The sequence below is a fragment of the Urocitellus parryii genome, chromosome 10, assembly GCF_045843805.1.
Source record: "Urocitellus parryii isolate mUroPar1 chromosome 10, mUroPar1.hap1, whole genome shotgun sequence".
Lineage (NCBI taxonomy): Eukaryota > Metazoa > Chordata > Mammalia > Rodentia > Sciuridae > Urocitellus > Urocitellus parryii.
In genome coordinates this window covers 14,742,177-14,760,136 of record NC_135540.1, presented here as the reverse complement: position 1 = coordinate 14,760,136, position 17,960 = coordinate 14,742,177, and positions in this window count along the sequence as shown.

The window sequence follows — 17,960 nt, the reverse complement described above, 5'->3', positions numbered from 1 at the left end:
GTTACTCTGTAAAACTGTCAGTACTCACTGTGTAACCTAAAGGAACTCTCCTTCAAAAATTTGACTGTTACAGATTGCAACCATTCTTCATGGTAACCACACATTTATTCAGTCACTTATTCCTTTTCTTTTTTAAATATTTATTTTTTAGCTTAGTTGACACAAAACCTTTATTTTATTTATTTTTATGTGGTGCTGAGGATCGAACCCAGGGCCTTGTACGTGCTAGGTGAGTGCTCTACCACTGAGCCACAACCCCAAACCAACTTATTCCTTTTCTTACTCAACTCCTAGCATACTTCTTTGAGGGAGCAACTAGCTTTCTCACAGTGCTCCTGCTAAATGGCTTCTACTAAGTACCTCAAATATGCTGAGCTCCTCTGTGCCTGAAGCCATCCCAGTGGTTCCACCCGTCTGCAGTTCACAAGGTTTGCTCCTTCACAACTTGAGGGCTGCATGCTCAGAGAGGGCCTCCCTGGCCACCTTAAGCAGGCCAGTTTAACTTTATTCCTACAACAACTTAGGTCTTCTATATTACTGTTTGCCTTTTGGTAGAATCCTATCAGTTTGTGAACAGAAAACCTGCCTAGTTGGTATCTGACACTAAAGTGCTCATTCATGGAAGCAGAATTGGTCATTTGCTTGTCCCAAGTCTTTGAAATCATCACATGAAAAATGTTCAAAGGAGCAGTGATTGGTTGTTTCAAAGCTCTGCCAAGGGTCTTTGTGACTATAAATAGCTGGGTCTTTTCTTCTTTCTTCAGAGACTTTGAACTCCCTCTCCTCCTGTTCCCAAATTAACTTCAATAACTTCAGGAGAACAGTAGATGTGTTAGTTTGTTTGAGTTTGCACAACAAAATACCGCAGACGGGTTTCAAGGACAGTCTTTCTCACAACTCTGGAGGCTGGAAATCCAAGATCAAGGTGTTGGCAGATTCCGTTGTTGGTGAGAGCCCTCTTCCTGGCTTGCAGAAGGCTGGGAGCCTTCTTGCTGTGTCACGTGGTGAAGTCAGGAAGTCCTGGTTTCTCCTCCTCTTCTTAGGAAGGTTTACCCCCTTCCTGGGGCTGCTCCCTCATGGTCCCACCTAAACCAGGTTACCCAAAGCCCCATCTCCTGGTACCACCACATTGGGTGTGAGCATTTCAACACAGGAATTTTGAGGAGACATAAACTCTCAGAGCCTGCTCTGGGCTGCTATAACAGAGTACCAGAGACTGGATAATGTATAAAGTAAACAAATGCCTTAGCTCAGGCTTCTGGAGCCCGGCAAGTCTAAAATGAAGGAGACACCTCTGCTGAGGACTTTCTTGCTGTGTCAACACATGGCAGAAGGCGAGATGGTTAGAGAAGGACAGAGAGAAAGGGTTTGGGGACCAAGCTTGCTATTTTGTAATGAGCCCACACCCACTATAATGACAGAAACCATCCATTGTGACAGAGCCCTCGTAGCCTTGCAGTAGGCCCAGTTCCCAACACTGTTGCCTGGAGAATGTATTTTCCAACACATGCTTTGGGGTAGATACATCCAAATACAGCCCACATGTTCCATCCACAACTGTAGGCTCCTTATCTTCCAGCCTGTGCCCACCTTCAAAACCATCAACTATGGCCAGAGCAATGACTTTTGCCTTTTGAACTTGGTTGCCCTTTCTGTGACCTTGATCACTTTTTGAACATTCTTTGGAAGCACGGTATCTAACCATAATGCATATGTAGAAAATTTATTTTCCTCAATTTCTGAGGTCTCTCTAAACATTTTCTTCCTACAGCTTTCCCATGAATGTTCTTATAACTTTCCATATAGAGATATTTTTAATACCTGGCATTCTCTAGGGCAAAGAGGAAAAAAAGATACTTGCTTTTTTATATATCAGGTGTCAATCTCCAAATATCTCAATGGCTTATTCGAACCAGGGCTCAAGAGCTTCTTCCTCTTGCATACGTCCCTGCACTTGAATGACCTCCAGGTTTCCATGAAAGGTCAGACAATATAGACTATTCTGTCCATCCCATTAAACGTTAGGTCTGTTTCTCAGATACCATGTTTTAGGGAGGAATGGCAATTTGTAAGACTTGGGCCACTCTTATATAGGGTCTCCTTCTTTCTTTAAGATTGAGGTTGAATTTTAAAAAAAAAATCAATGCCAGAGTCAGTGTTTGAGAATTACTCTCTAGACATTCTTCTTCAACAGGAACTCCCTAGAGACTGCAAAGGAATCAGCATTCTCTGACACATACTGTGTCAAAGCTGCTGTGGTAAGATTCCCACTTGAACTTCTAGCCAAGCACTTTATGTCTAAGTAGAAGCTTTGAAGAAGCAGCTGGAGAATCCTCACTTCTAGCATTTTCTCAGACTCTGGCATTTCCCCAACCTGCACTGATCTTCGATAACCTAAGTAAAAACTCTCACATCCGTCCTCAAAAATGCCATGGTTATTATTACAAAACACACATTGCATCTATTTGTAGATGCAATTAATGACAGATTAGAATTAATGACAGTCTGTAGTTGAATTCAGTTATCAATCTTTGAACTTTTCACTGTCTTATTGAGAAAACCTGAAACTGGTGAAAAACAAAATCTTGCAATTTTTTTTTTACTTTTCTTCCCTGTTACTTTTTAATGAGATTTTAACAGATCTAGAATTTCCTGTCACTTTTTTATGGGGGAAAAAAAAGTTCAGTCTGATCTAGACTAGTTTAGAATTTCGGTTTTCTTTCTGATTTAAAATTATTTTCCTCTCCCCTCACTAAGCCTTAAGTAGGGAAAACTCTAATCCTGAGATAGTATCTCCTTTCTCTCAGATTTAGTAAAAAGACCAAAAAAAAAAAAAAACCCAAAACAAACAAAAAAAAAACCATTCAAAACAGCAAAAGTTGCCCAACAAAATTTGAATTTCAGATAAACAGCAAATATTTTAAATGTAAGTGAATTCCAAATATTGCACATGACATGTTTAGACTAAATTTTCTTTTTGTTTATTTGGAATTCAAATGTAAGTGGGCATCTTGTATTTTATCTGACACCCTGTTCTTAACAGCCTCTGGATCCCCCTGGGTGTCAGAGCTAGGAAAAAGGAAAAAAAGAAGAAATAAATGTCTTGCATAACTGAGCAAATGAGTACAAACAGTTTCCTCTTGCTTGCTTCTCTGAGTCCCGCTTTGTTGCCCTAAGTTACAGAAGCTCAGATGGGGGCTTTCTCCTGGGGGTGCATAGAAAGTCTTGGGAGCTCTGCAGAGGCTTGCCAGTGCCCAGTTTCTTTCCCAGGGAGTGTGTGACTTCTATGGAGTCCTCTCAGCTTCTTCTCCAGAAGAGCATAGAGGGCAGTTCAGCAAGTCTACTGCATAAGAATCAGCAGAAGTTCAAGTGCATTTGTGAACCTTGTCTCCACTTTGGGTTGACAGCCACCACTATCTCTTTGAATAGTTTTGTTGATGACGTCCCTTAACACCCACCTGGTTTGGGTGGATATATCAGTTTGGGTGAAAACAGATATTAGATTTAAAAATGAGTCAATAGGAGGGAAGGTTTAAAAACTTTTAAAAGAAGATTATCTAAAAAGGTGTGGGAAGGATATAGAAAGAATGTAATTCCCCAGAACTCTTTTTTTTTTTTTTAAAGAGAGAGTGAGAGAGGAGGAAGAGAGAGAGAGAGAGAGAGAGAGAGAGAGAGAGAGAGAGAGAGAGAGAATTTTTAATATTTATTTTTTAGTTCTCGGCGGACACAACATCTTTGTTGGTATGTGGTGCTGAGGATCGAACCCGGGCCGCACGCTCCCCAGAACTCTTAACAGCAGAGTGCAGTGATTATCACTAAGACGGAAATGGTAGGGGGCAGTGGTCACTAGAGCTGGAGATGGACAGCTGTGTGGGAAGGGCCACCCAGCAGAAGCTGTGCCCTCAACCTTACAGGTACTGCTCTCTCTTGGTGACACTGGAACTCTCTCCTGCCTCCATCCACTGCCGGTTTACCCCACAAGTGGCACCCAAAAGGAGTCAGAAGGCAAGAGAATCCACCAATGCCGTTGAGACAGGCCAGCTTCTGGGGAGAAGAGCACATAACGCTCCCTCCTCTATCACGACTCTGCGTTCTTAGGCATTCTCCCTGAATTTTTAAAGTCTGTTTTTACATGAGGCTGAGAAGCTGGGGTAAGGAGTACCATGTTTAGGGTCTTGTGTGGATGTGTTTGTTGGCATTCGCTGGAATGTGAGTGATGTTTAGCATCTATCACAGGCAACTTTGGAAGCCTTGTAGCAATATCAAAAGTATTGGAACAGTCCCATTCAGCACCTTGATTCAGGTATCAGTGACAGAAAATTATTAGTGATCTATCAAGAGGTGATAGAGGTTTTGTGGAGCCTGAAGCTTATACAGTTTTGTAAAACCTCTTTGAGGAAAATGATGCAGAAGTATGAACACAAATTTACATATGAAAGAGACCATGATAAGGAAATAGAAAACCACTTTACCAATTGTAAAGCATTGCTAATTAAAAAAAAAAAATCACAAAATCTCTTTAATACAAAGATACGTCTTTTCTCTTCATATTCTCTGAACACCTCTTTCTATGAGCAAGATTATATAATGTTTTCTATAAAATAACATTGGTGTTCTCCCTCCATCCCATCTAAATATAGAGTTTCACTACTTATTAATCCTATCAATTTTTAGCATTGCTATAAAATTTACAAAAATCTCTACACTACATTACTGTATACATACTTATTTGTCAAATATACTCAGTTCCTTTTGACTAGGTATCCATTTGAATCGAATTCTCTGACTATTTTTGCCTCCGGGCAGTTCACATTTGGTTTCCTTGCTACCCATCAATGCTTCTACAGAATTTGTTCACACTGTGATCTGACCCTTGGACCCATCTGATGGTGTCCATGATGCTGGTGCATCCACGTGGTCGTCTATCCTCAGAGGCTTGGTCCAGGTGGCCGTAATGTAATTGCACAGAGAAATGTTGAAAAACCAAAGAAATATATTTTACTAAGCCCAATATAAGTATATCTCCTCTTCAGTTTCCACTTTGCTAGATCCTTAACTGCCCACTTACTACTTCCACACCAAAGCAGAGATGGGGTTGGAGAGAGTTGATGGTCTCTAGTGGTTGTGGTTAAAATATCATCTTTGCTAAATTTTCAAAAATTCCCGGAAACGCTTCTTTAGACCCTCTTAGCACAATGAGTGTCCCTGAAGCTCAAGCTTCATTTGCTTCATGAGAAACACATCTCTGCTTCCCAACACCGTTTATCTTGACACACACCAAATGCTTGCCCTGAGAACAGATACGGGCAGTGTCTTGGAGGCTCAGGTCTTCTGGGGACCCCCCAGGCTCTCCACCTCTGTCACTGTGGAGTCCTTTGGCTTCTTCTCCCCCAGCTTGAGGAAATATTTAGAAACCCAAAATTGTAAGTTTCCCTTTCCCTCCAGGAAACTTTATCCCCCAGGGAAATCAACATGTGCAACCAGATATTGAGATAGACTACAAATATGGGAGCTCCAGCCTTCGGCTGATCAGAAAGAAAAGACACATAACAAACCAGAGAAACTTCAGAATGACTGGGATTGGGATGCCTGGGACAGCCTCTCTGCTCACTTGAAAACCTTCAGGAATGTCAGAAATATATTGGCAGAAATTGTTCAGAAAACTCTGCAGGCACGTGTTAATATTCATTTCATTTTTAATCATCTAGATGAAGAATTAAGTCTTGAAATTACTTTTGAACAACTGACGATTTTATTGTGAAGGCACTTGAATGAGCTGATCATGCTCGTAATTTTAAATGAAGCCGGAATTGGATGAACTTCAGATTAATACTCCTGTTTTTTTCAATCTGGTAAATTATGGGTAGAATACCAAACTCAAAAAGATCTCTTTTTTGGAGTAAGAAAATAAAGTATTCCTCATAACATTGAATTCTGCTGCTGCTTATTTTGTACTTTTGGTTGGCATTTTATTTTATTTTATTTTTTTATTGGTTGTTCAAAACATTACAAAGCTCATGACATATCATCTTTCATACATTTGACTCAAGTGGGTTATGAACTCCCATTTTTACCCCAAATACAAATTGCAGAATCACATCGGTTACACATTCACATTTTTACATAATGGCGTATTAGTGACTGTTGTATTCTGCTGCCTTTCCTATCCCCTACTATCCCCCCTCCCCTCCCCTCCCATCTTCCCTCTCTACCTCCTCTGCTGTTGTTCAATTCTCTCCCTTGTTTCCCCCCCCTTCCCCTCACAACCTCTTCTATGTAATTTTGTGTAACCCTGAGGGTCTCCTTCCATTTCCATATGCTTTCCCTTCTCTCTCCCTTCCTCTCCCCCCACTCGTCTCTGTTTAATGTTAATCTTTTCCTCCTGCTCTTCCTCCCTGTTCTTAGTTGCTCTCTTTATATCAAAGAAGACATTTGGCATTTGTTTTTTAAGGATGGGCTAGCTTCGCTCAGCATAATCTGTTCTAATGTCATCCATTTCCCTGCAAAGTCTATGATTTTGTCATTTTTTAATGCTGCGTAATACTCCATTGTGTATAGATGCCACATTTTTTTTTTTTATCCATTCATCTATTGAAGGGCATCTAGGTTGGTTCCACAGTCTAGCTATTGTGAATTGTGCAGCTATGATCATTGATGTGGCAGTATCCCTATAGTATGCTCTTTTAAGTTCCTCAGGGAATAGTCCGAGAAGGGCAATAGCTGGGTCAAATGGTGGATCCATTCCCAGGAATCTCCATACTGCTTTCCAAATTGGCCTCACCAATTTGCAGTCCCACCAGCAATGAACAAGAGTGCCCTTTTCCCCGCATCCTCTCCAGCACTTATTGTTGTTTGACTTCCTAATGGCTGCCAGTCTTACTGGAGTGAGATGGTATCTTAGGGTGGTTTTGATTTGCATTTCTCTGACTGCTAGCGATGGTGAGCATTTTTTCATGTACTTGTTGATTGATTGTATGTCCTCCTCTGTGAAGTGTCTGTTCAGGTCCTTGGCCCATTTGTTGATTGGGTTATTTGTTATCTTAATTGTTTATTTTTTTGAGTTCTTTGTATATTCTGGATATTAGGACTCTATCTGAAGTGTGAGGGGTAAAAATTTGTTCCCAGGATGTAGGCTCTCTATTTACCTCTCTTATTGTTTCTCTTGCTGAGAAAAAAAAAAAACTTTTTAGTTTAAGTAAGTCCCATTTGTTTATTCTTGTTATTAACTCTTGGGCTATGGGCGTCCTATTAAGGAATTTGGAGCACGACCCCACAGTATGTAGGTCGTAGCCAACTTTTTGTTCTATCAGACGCAGTGTTTCTGATTTGATATCTAGCTCCTTGATCCATTTTGAGTTAACTTTTGTGCATGGCGAGAGAAAGGGATTCAGTTTCATTTTGTTGCATATGGATTTCCAATTTTCCCAGCACCATTTGTTGAAGATGCTATCCTTCCTCCATTGCATGCCCTTAGCCCCTTTATCAAATATAAGAAAGTTGTACTTTTGTGGATTGGTTTCTGTGTCCTCTATTCTGTACCATTGGTCCACCTGCCTGTTTTGGTTGGTTGGCATTTTAAATAAAGATCACATACATACCTATGAGCTGTGTGCTGCCTATGTGAAATGCATGTGAAGTCTTCTATTTTTTTAGATGTTTTAACAAAAACAATATCACATCTCTGCCAGAAGTGAGTGGTCTTTCCCTGGAACCAGACATATTAGTGTGTTCAAATATTTATGATAGGGATTGAAGTTAGATTGCTAATACTTCAACTATGTTTTGGGACAGATACATATAAAATGAACTCTTTATGATCTGCCTACCAGGTTAAGCTCAGGTGATTTTTTGCTATTATAGGAAAAGTACAAAACACAGCACTCAGTTGAATGCTAGGAGAGAAACCGGGATGCAGGAAGTGCTTAGGGTTTATAAGAGCTAAGTTACCTATGATATAGGTAAGTCCAAATGAAGTGGAGTTCATTCAAACACCTTGGAGAATGGAAACTACGGCGTCCATGCATACTTTTGTTGTGTTTTACAATTTTGCTTCTCCGTATTTAAATTGAGTGACTCAATGATCTCCGGAGGGTAGGAAGAGTTCCTACTTTAAACATTCACAGAGATCTGAGGGAATTTTCTAAAAAAAAAGTTCGGGAGCCTTATCATTCTAATTATGCTCATTGAGTAGAATACAGTTTTCTAAAAGTAGTCTTCTTGCAGACTTCAGCAAATAATATCTTTGAAGATTTTTTATTGAGAAAAAACAAAGGCAAACAAAGATATATTCATTGGCAGTCTTGAATAAATCCACAGCAATAAAATGCAAGATGAGGATCTGCCCAAATGCAGGGCTCCTGTGTTTCCCGTCTTCTCCGTATTCTTTTCTGCCTGAGTGTGATAATGCTGACAAAGCTCACAGATGTTAGTAGTTGCTGGTTCCGTTTTCTCTCCAAAGTTCACTCTGATTTTCTGAGTGAATTCCACAGAGTTAATATCAGGAATAAAAAGGAGTCAGAGATCTCTCTTTCTGGTCATTGTATTTACTTGCTTGTGATTTGTAACCCCATGAAATGTCCAAATTTGTGTTTGGTTTACAGACGTGAATAAAAATTTAAAATTGCACACAACATTAATTTTAGCTGTGTGACTTTAATTATCCACTCCAATATAGCATATATATAAACATATAATTAAGTATAACCATTATGTATGTATATAAACATGACATTATTTTACCATAGAACCATAAAATATTAGATTTCCATCTTACTACTTTATGATGTGATATCCAAGTGGTAATAATAAGATTATGGACTAAATATTTACTTTATTGGATTATTCGAATTGTAAAGAAAAAAAAATCCTTTTGCTTAAAAGGACTGTGGCCTTAACCTGTAAATACTTTTTAAACCATAAAAAGAGTAACACCCAAAATTTCTCTGACAGCTGAAGATCAAGAGTGCATATCAAACTAAAAAACAGACATCACATCTGAGTTTCCATTCTAACGAGTCATAGCCCATACTTCAGTTTACGTCTTTTCTAATCGATTCAGCAGACCTGACATTGAACAGCACGTCATATAACCAGTTTGATGAAGTGTGACCTGTCCTAAGGTCACAGGATAAGTTTAAAAAGCTTGTACATGTGTCCCTAAGTCTAGGGTTTCAAAATTGGACACGGTTACTAGCAAACATACTTAAGAATAAAGTATCCAATTGCTGTGCAGTTTTAAGGTTGACTTGGCTGAAAATTTTGTTTGGGGAATAAATGGTAAGACTAGAGGCAGAATCCAGGCATATTTGTAAAAGGAAAGAGTGTATTTTTTTGTAGGGCAGCAATGACTTTTGCATTTTGTTAATGAAACCCAAACCCTTTACTCTGAGATCTGGAGGTAAGTGGGAGAGTTGTGTTACTTCCTTTCCAGCTCTGAAAGTGTGTAAGTAAACAATACAGATCAATATCCTGAGAAGAAAAGCAACACAGTAGCACGGAGGTTTTCTCCTTATACTCCATTACTCGGATCTTTGGCTTCTCCTTTCAAGTGATGCTTTCCTTTCATATATCCTAACAGGAATCATCAAACTTATGTCAAACCAAGCACTGAGTGATGAGATCAAGCAGGACAGTTCCCGAAAGTTTACAGGCATACCATCCTTGATCGCTTGACTTAGGAAATGAATTATTTGCATATTGCTAGCAAATTCCTGAGCAGGACGACCTCTGCATCTGTTCTGAAGTGCTCAGGAGGGAGGAGCAAAACATAATTTGATTTCCACTCTCCCTGACGTTTTCCTTTCCATTACAAAAATCCATCTGAAAGAAGAAATATGTATATTTAAAAGTTCTTGTTTGTGGCAGCGACTGCAGACACAGTGCCCATCTCCTCGCTGCATCCCACACAGCCATCAGGCACCAGACCCAGGGGCATCCACTTGAACCGATCTTTAGTATTAGCTGAAATAAGTGATCTTTAATAAGTACGTTATTTGTCCCTGGCACCTTGGACTTCAGTGCTAAATCTCTCCCGTGTCTGAATTCATTTTCTACCACCACTGATGATCAGAGTTGATGTGGGAGGAGGCCGCGGTAAAGAAACACGCTTCATAAAAAGTGTGCCAGCATCCAAGCTTGGAAAATGAGTGTGATTTACTAAGATGGTATATTTGCTTTTGTCTTCTAACATTTCTCCTTAAGGACGAAACCCTAACATAGCATTTCAAGTTGGGAGTCGATAGACAAAGATCAGGAAGAAAACAGGAGAGGGGAAATTTGGCAGAAGTATTTACATCCTAATGATGGGACCAACAACCCCAAGTGACACCATCCTTGGTCCTGCCTCGCTGAGAAGATACTTACTTTTTCAAAATGACTTTAAAGAACTAGCTCAATTTTGAGGGCACCTGATTGAAAATTTATGTGCAAAATTTTTATATTATCAATTTTTTCTTTCTTAATAGAGATTATGTTTATATACAGATTAAGGAAATATTTATTATAGAAACATTCTAAGAGGGATAAATTCTAAAACTGCTCCGAGTAGTATAGCTTGAAGTCTTAAAAGCGATAGAGCACTAATCTCCAGGATATATAAAGAACTCAAAAAACTTAACACCAAAACAAAACAATAACCCACTCAGTAAGCGGGCTAAGGAGCTGAACAGACACTTCACAGAAGAAGAAATACAATTAATGAACAAATATATGAAGAAATGTTCATCATCTCTAGTAATTAGAGAAATGTGAATCAAAACTACTCTAAGATTTCGTCTCACCCTGGTCAGAATGGCCATTATCAAGAAAACAAGAAATAATAAGTGTTGGCAGGATGTGGGGGAAAAGGTACACTCATACATTGCTGGTGGAGCTGCAAATTGGTGCAATCAGTATGAAGATACCTCAGAAAACTTGGAATGGATCCACCATTTGACCCAGCTATCCCACTCCTTGGTTTATACCCAAAGGACTTAAAATCAGCATACTACAGTGACACAGTCACATCAATGTTTATTACAACTCAATTCACAATAACTAAACTGTGGAACCAACTTAGATTCCCTTCAGTAGATGAATGGATAAAGAAACTGTGGTAAATATACACAATGGAATGTTACTCAGCCTTAAAGAAGAATGAAATTATGGCATTTGCAGGTAAATAGATGGAACTAGAGAATATCATGCTAAGTGAAATAAAATAATCCCCCAAAACCCAAAGCTGAATGTTTTCTTCAATAAGTGGATGCTGATCCATAGTGTGGCAGGGGGATAGGGAAGAATGAAGAAACTTTGGATTGTGTAGAGGAGAGGAAGGGAAGGGGCGGGACTGGGGGGATGGGAAAGACTGTAGAATGAGACAGACATTATTACCCTTTATACATATAGGATTATACTACTTGAGTGACTCTGCACCTTGTACAACCAGAATTAGAAGTTGTGCCCCATTTGTGTACAATATGTCAAAATGCATTCTATTGTTTAAAAAAATAGTGTTATAGGTTTGATTTTCAATCACAAAGAATGGATGCCACAGGTTTTTGATGTAGAATGTGGTGATGAAATTCAATAATTTTCTTGTAAATGATATTGTCCCAATCTTTAAAAAAACATGGAATATTTAGGAATTTTTGATAAAGATTTCAACCAAGTTAATACATATCAACCCCTGCACTTTGCATCTGAGAAAATTGTGACCTAAACAAGATGAATCATTTGCCTAATATCCCATTAACAATTCATTACCAAATGGGCACAAGGGCTATTCTTAACATATTCACTCTCTTGGGTAGGAATCTTTCTAGACTATAAGACTCATATATTAATATGTATGCAATCAAAATCCAGTGACAGCTCTGATAAGTGGATGCTGATTCATAAAGGGAAGAGGGCAAGGGAAAAGGGAGGATCTATGGATTGAGCAGAGAGGAGGGGGAAGGGGAGGGGTAGTGTGCGAGGGGAAGATGGTGGAATGATATGGACGTTATTACCTTATGTATGAATGCACTAATGGTGTGACTCTACATCATGTACAACCAGAGAAATGAAAAGTCGTACTCCATTTGTGTAAAAAAAAAAAATAAAACAAAAATTATTTTTTTAAAAAATCCAGTGTCAGGAAAATTTTACATAACTTCCTATTGAAAATCTCTGATGTAACATAAATAAAATATCTCATGGTTCTCATAAATGTATTCATTCAGAGCACAACACTTATTAATCCCAAGGTGATTGATTATTCAAACAACATGGACTCCTTGTGTAACTGTACACTCTATTTTTGGTTTTCAGGCACACAGTGTACAGTTTATTAAGGGACACAAGGCATATGTTCACTGTTGCACTTCAGAGTTTTTATATGGAGGAAAAGAAATGTGCTTCACACTTAGGCAATCATTATTGTACTTAGGAATTTGCGTCTGTAATCATGTAGTTTTCATAATTTTGTCTGGTAAAGATTAATCCTTCTTTATACACTGGGTAAGTTCCAATGGCAAAGACGCGGTCTCCTTCAAGCAACCTTAAAAGCGTGCCGTTTACCTAAGTTGAGGCACTGTTCAGAACAACTGAGACTTCAGATAAGTTTGCTGTTTACCAAGAATCCAATAGAGGGAATAACAGATGTTCTGAAGCATACTTCCCAACACAACAGGGAAAAAATATCAAGAGGTCAGGGATTTTATAGATAGGTTAGAGATCGAAAAGAGATGGAATCGACCCAAGGAAGCTTCAGAAAACAGGTAGATCTTGAAATAAACAATTAGACATCAGATTCAATATGCTTTCAGGAAATTGTTTTAGACATAGTTTCACTGAGACTCATGGTCCCTAGGAAGCAAAGAAGCATCCTGGCTAAGGGCATGAGATGGAGATGGTGAGAAGTGAGCCAGGGGATAGCACTTTATGGGAAGAGGATAGAACGTTAAATATGCATACTCTGTATCTCTTCTGCATGGTTCCTAATTTCATAAGTTCTGAACAAAATACAAAACTGTGGACAGGAACATGATGATGGAATCTCCATAATTTAAAGATTCTAACTGTCAAGTACAGATTATTTTAGTCATCGAAAGTTTTGCCATTATTAAGTTCTTATTCTATGCCAGAAACCAAGCACTGTACACACACAAACTCAGTAAACACACTGATAATTCACTGCGGTAAGTTCCAATGCTCTTGTTGGGAGGACTAAATGGACTAAGGAATGCTGAGCACTGAAGTGGACATAGCAGGGCCTCCCAAGTGTTAGCAATGGTCGACATTGTCATGAGATGCTCTGCAAATTAAAATGCAAGTGAATTTAATCAAGATCTAATTACATCTTTGTTGGAAGTGATGTCACCACACTGAAAGAGTACATGAGTAGTTACAGCTGGAGTTATTTGTGAATCAAGCCTTATGTTAGTATCTGAAGATGAGAATCAGTCATCTTATAAATATTGTAAGGTTTTGTATGTGTGGGTTGTCCGTTCTCATTTGTTCATTGTCTTTGATGAGGTGCCTGTTATTACTGAACCTACATGTATGCTCTGGAGTTTGGGTCTGGAGTGTTCCCTAAAGGTCGATTGAGGTCAAGTGCAAGACCTTAAGTCATGGTGGGTGTGCTCTCAAAAAAGATGACAGGATGCAATTCCTTTTCTCTTTTTCATCCTGGCTGTGAGACGAATGGGCATCCTACTCTGTGACATGCTCACACCATGATGCACAGTGCAGTCACAGGTTCTGAGCAACAGGTCCAGTTGTAGACTAAAATCTCTAAATTATAAACCAAAATAAAGCTTTTGTCTTTTTCAGTTTGTTTATTTCAGGCATTCGTTAACAGTAATAGAAAGCTGACTAACACAACATGTCTTGAGAATTGATTTTTAATGAACATTTTTTTTGTTGTTTTGGCCACCTGATTTTGTTTAAAATAAATATAATATAAAATGTAGTATAAAAATCCATTGAATATAGTATATTATCAGATTCTGGTTGAATTTAGTTGATTCTTTTAAGAATTTTCACCCCTTGTCCACAGTCATGTTGAATGTTTCTCACTTTGCCAAAGGCTGAAACACTTCAGCAAGCACTTCATTCTTCTAAACAGAGATTTTCAGAAATAGCTAGACCCAAGGTTCTCCAATATGTTGCAGCAGGTGATGATTCTAAGAGACTGCAAGTTAATGACTTTAGTTAAAACTGAAACATGCTTTCACATTCTCCTGGTCTGTGATAAAAAGCAATTAGAGTAAAGTAAAATTGTTATACTGACACTAATATCATGTATGTAACTTGGTGCCTGTATCAGACGTAACTACTGAAGAAAAGGGCAAGTATTAAGTCCTTGTGAATATTCACCCTAGGCAATCAGGAATAGAATTATAATTTGTATTAAATTCTATGGGTTTTGATTAAAGTATAATTGTTACCTTAAAATTTTCAATTTTTTCTGGGCTTTAAAATACTGTATTTACATATTGCAATTTAGTCCATTAAAAGAATTATTAATCAATAAGAGTAGCCTGAAGCGATTTGCCAGATAAGCATAGGATTACTATTCTCCAGAAATCTGTAATTGGACAAATATAGGGATGTATTTTATGTGTATTTTTTTTAAAATAGGAGAATGACACTAGTTTCTAGCCAAAAAAATTCTGAGAGACCATTGAAAGTTATTTTTGCAAGGCATTCGACCCAACATGGTTCTGTATTTTTCTGTGAGGATTAGGCTGCCACTTTTACAGATAATTGTTGAAGATATATGTTAAACTGAAAAGTGTCATAAAAGTGGAGGAGTCTAGCTCTGATATTTTTCATATTACCTCTCCCCCCCCCAAAAAAAAAGAAGAAAAAAAAGGAAGAAAGAAAGAAAAGAATTTGAAATAGATTTTGAAAAATATTTATGAGGCTAAAATAATGATCTCAATAAAAATTCAGGAATAACATAAATAACATAGCTGTGCTGCTATACACTGATAAACCTCCTTGGCCAGGCTCCAAGTGATACTCTTTCTGGGTAAGTTGTTTTTTTTTTTTTCCCCCCCTTAGGAAGCTGCAGTGTGCAATGTGCACATTGATATGTCAGGAAAATGAGCCCCACCAGGATACTCTAACTTGGAGAGCATTATATGTGATCTACAAGATTGCATTTATTTATTTATTTGCTTATTTATTTAGTTTGGCTTACTTAGGCCAAAAATCACTGTTTTTTAGAACATACAGTCCAAACACACTCCCCAAATAACATTACTTATTTCTCCATTTTTATTTTAATTTCTTTCTTAGCACAGAGAACTTGACTCAGAAAATGTTGTTGTCACCCCTTATTTTGTCTTCCAGGGCTTATGTTCTGTGGAAAGTGGCTCTTTGTTCTAGTGGCTCTTAGTTCTTGGGTCTGACTTAAACCCTGCATGTATAACCTGGGGATTCTTCAGCCCTCCCCTTAACCACAGAGGTGACAATATACTTTTACAGTACACAGAGGACGTTTTGTTGCAATGCTGTATTTAGAGTTTACATATAAGACACATAAAAATAAAGCATTTGCTGATATTGGAATTTGTACAGGAGAAGCATTTTTATATATAATTTAACTTCTAATTTTTCTGTAGGGACCTAAGAAAGAAGGTGGTTTTTAGATATCAAAGCCCTTTGAAATCAATGTCAGATTCTCTACAGCTGAAGAGGCGATAATACAGCAGAGTACTGGGGTCCTAGAATTTGGAGAGAGGTATCTCTAAGTTTAAATCATTTTTTGTGGGACTTATACTCTCTGAGACTCTGTTCCTTCATCTGTAAAATAGGGATCATATTATATACCCAATAGGGTTATCATGAGCATTAAATGGTATAACATGTTATCAGGAGAGTAAAACATCAATAGCAGAGATGACTATCCTAATGGGGAAGAAAGTTTGTGGAATTGTAATGAGGATTTCAGAGCTGATTCCACAATAGTATATTTTCTAGTCATATTTGGTCTTCCTCTTTGAAAATTGAGAAGTAAAGTGAGTCTGGGGTGTGTAAAAATAATTAGAGGGAAAGCCCCATTAACTATTTCTGACAACAAAGAATAATAGCAAGAAACATACTATCCAAAGGACGGCAGGAAGGTGTGCAATGAACGATGGGCCACGGTCTGGATCCCCCGCATTAGAAATAAAATGAAAGCATCCATTTCAAAAGGGGACTTGTTGAACATCTTGTATTTCGGTTACACTGTTCCAGGCAGAGGGAAGAGGGTAATGAATAAAAGAGGCAAAATGTCCTGATTTCTTAGAGTTTGCATATGGGTAGGAAAGACAGGTAATTGATACAATAAATGGATAATTTATAACATATAAGAGAAAGGAAATAAGTATTTTGAAGAAAACTCAAGCAGAAAGAGATTGAGAATGCTCTAAGGGGTAAAGGACTAATTTTTCTAAGGGGATCAGGTTTTGTTACTCATGACTTGAAAGTTGACATGGATTCTGAGCCTATAACTAAAACAAGGCAGCTACTTCAATGGAAGTTCAGACATGGGATAGACGTTCCCATTCCAAAAGGAAGAAAGAGGTCAGAAGAGAAGACGCTGGGTGTGCTAGGAAGCTTTCTGAGGCTGTGAACAAAACACCTGACAAAGAACAACTCTGTCCTGAATTTCTGAGGTTTCTGCTCTCGTTTGCCCGTTAGCCAAAGTCTTAACATTCTTTTTCTTTGTTCGTATGTTCTATTAGATTTTTTTTTTAAAAGAAACTGATAGGTGCACACATAAAAAAACAAAAACACTGAACAAAAACTATTTATTGGATAGAATCCTATTATAATAACTTCAATAAAGCATGATTACTGCAAGGCTCTAATCAGGACTTTTAAACCCTTTATTATAGCATATTTTACCTTTCAACATTATTCCTTGTGGACTTTTTTGTGTTTGCTTTTGCTTTATTTTTATTTTACAATTATGCTCTTGGAATTGTCATAAAGAGGGGAAAAGACCCTGAGACCTGGGTGAAACAAACCTGTTTCTTGAGTCAAGGGACAAGGACAGGCTGCTTGATTTCAGGAGGACACCTCAGTGTCGGGCTGGGCTGGCTAGGAGGGAGGCGAAAACAGCAAATTGCTCTGTGTGGTCAATTAGAAGAATTCTCGGTTTCTCTGGGCAGTCTCAGAACGAGGGAGAAGATGAAAGTAGGTGAGGAAAGTCAGACTAGAAATTGAGGCAACAGTTGACATTCTGCATGGACTGCACACGGCACAGTAAGGGCTCTGAGAGGCCAGAGCTTTCACAGACAGAGGCTGAGGTTGAGATGTGGTGGGAGATGAGGTTTAGATGTGATTGGGTCCTGGGGGCTCCACCCTCACCAGGGAGAATGCAGATCTGGCAGGAATGGACCAGGTCCCACGAGGGCCGGCTTGTGACACAGTCAGCCCAGCCCTTTCTTACTCTCTTTTTTTTCTTTCTGGACCTTGTGTCCCTTCCTGCAGCGGGTTCTGTTCTGCTTCTCTGCTGTGTTCTGATGCAGTCTGGGTCCCCTCCAGGATGTGGGTACCATGCTCTTTGGAACTCTAGCTGTCACAGAGCCGGGGCCTTCTGAGAGACTGAAGCACCGCGAAGACTCCCTCTCCAAACCTCGAATCTTGCGACCGAGTCAGAAAAACTTCAGACATGTCGCTCAGAGCAATGGGAATGATTTCATTGAAGGAATGAGAAAAGGGGAAGGGGACACCCAAGGGAGAGAGCAGGTCCTCTCAGAGACGTGAGGGACCATGTGCCTCTCCTGCACTCCACTCTTATTGGGGAATTCCAGAAAAGTTTCCAGAGAGTTCCACCCAGGTTCACCTTTTGACTTTTGACTGACAGAAAGGTGACATCAGACTTTCAAGTCCCCATGGTGGTGTCAAGCCAAGGTCCCTTGGCCCATGCTGACTGGTTCTAATTGGATTCTTAACGTGCATCCTTACAGATTTAAGGGTTAGAAGGAATTATCCTTATCTCC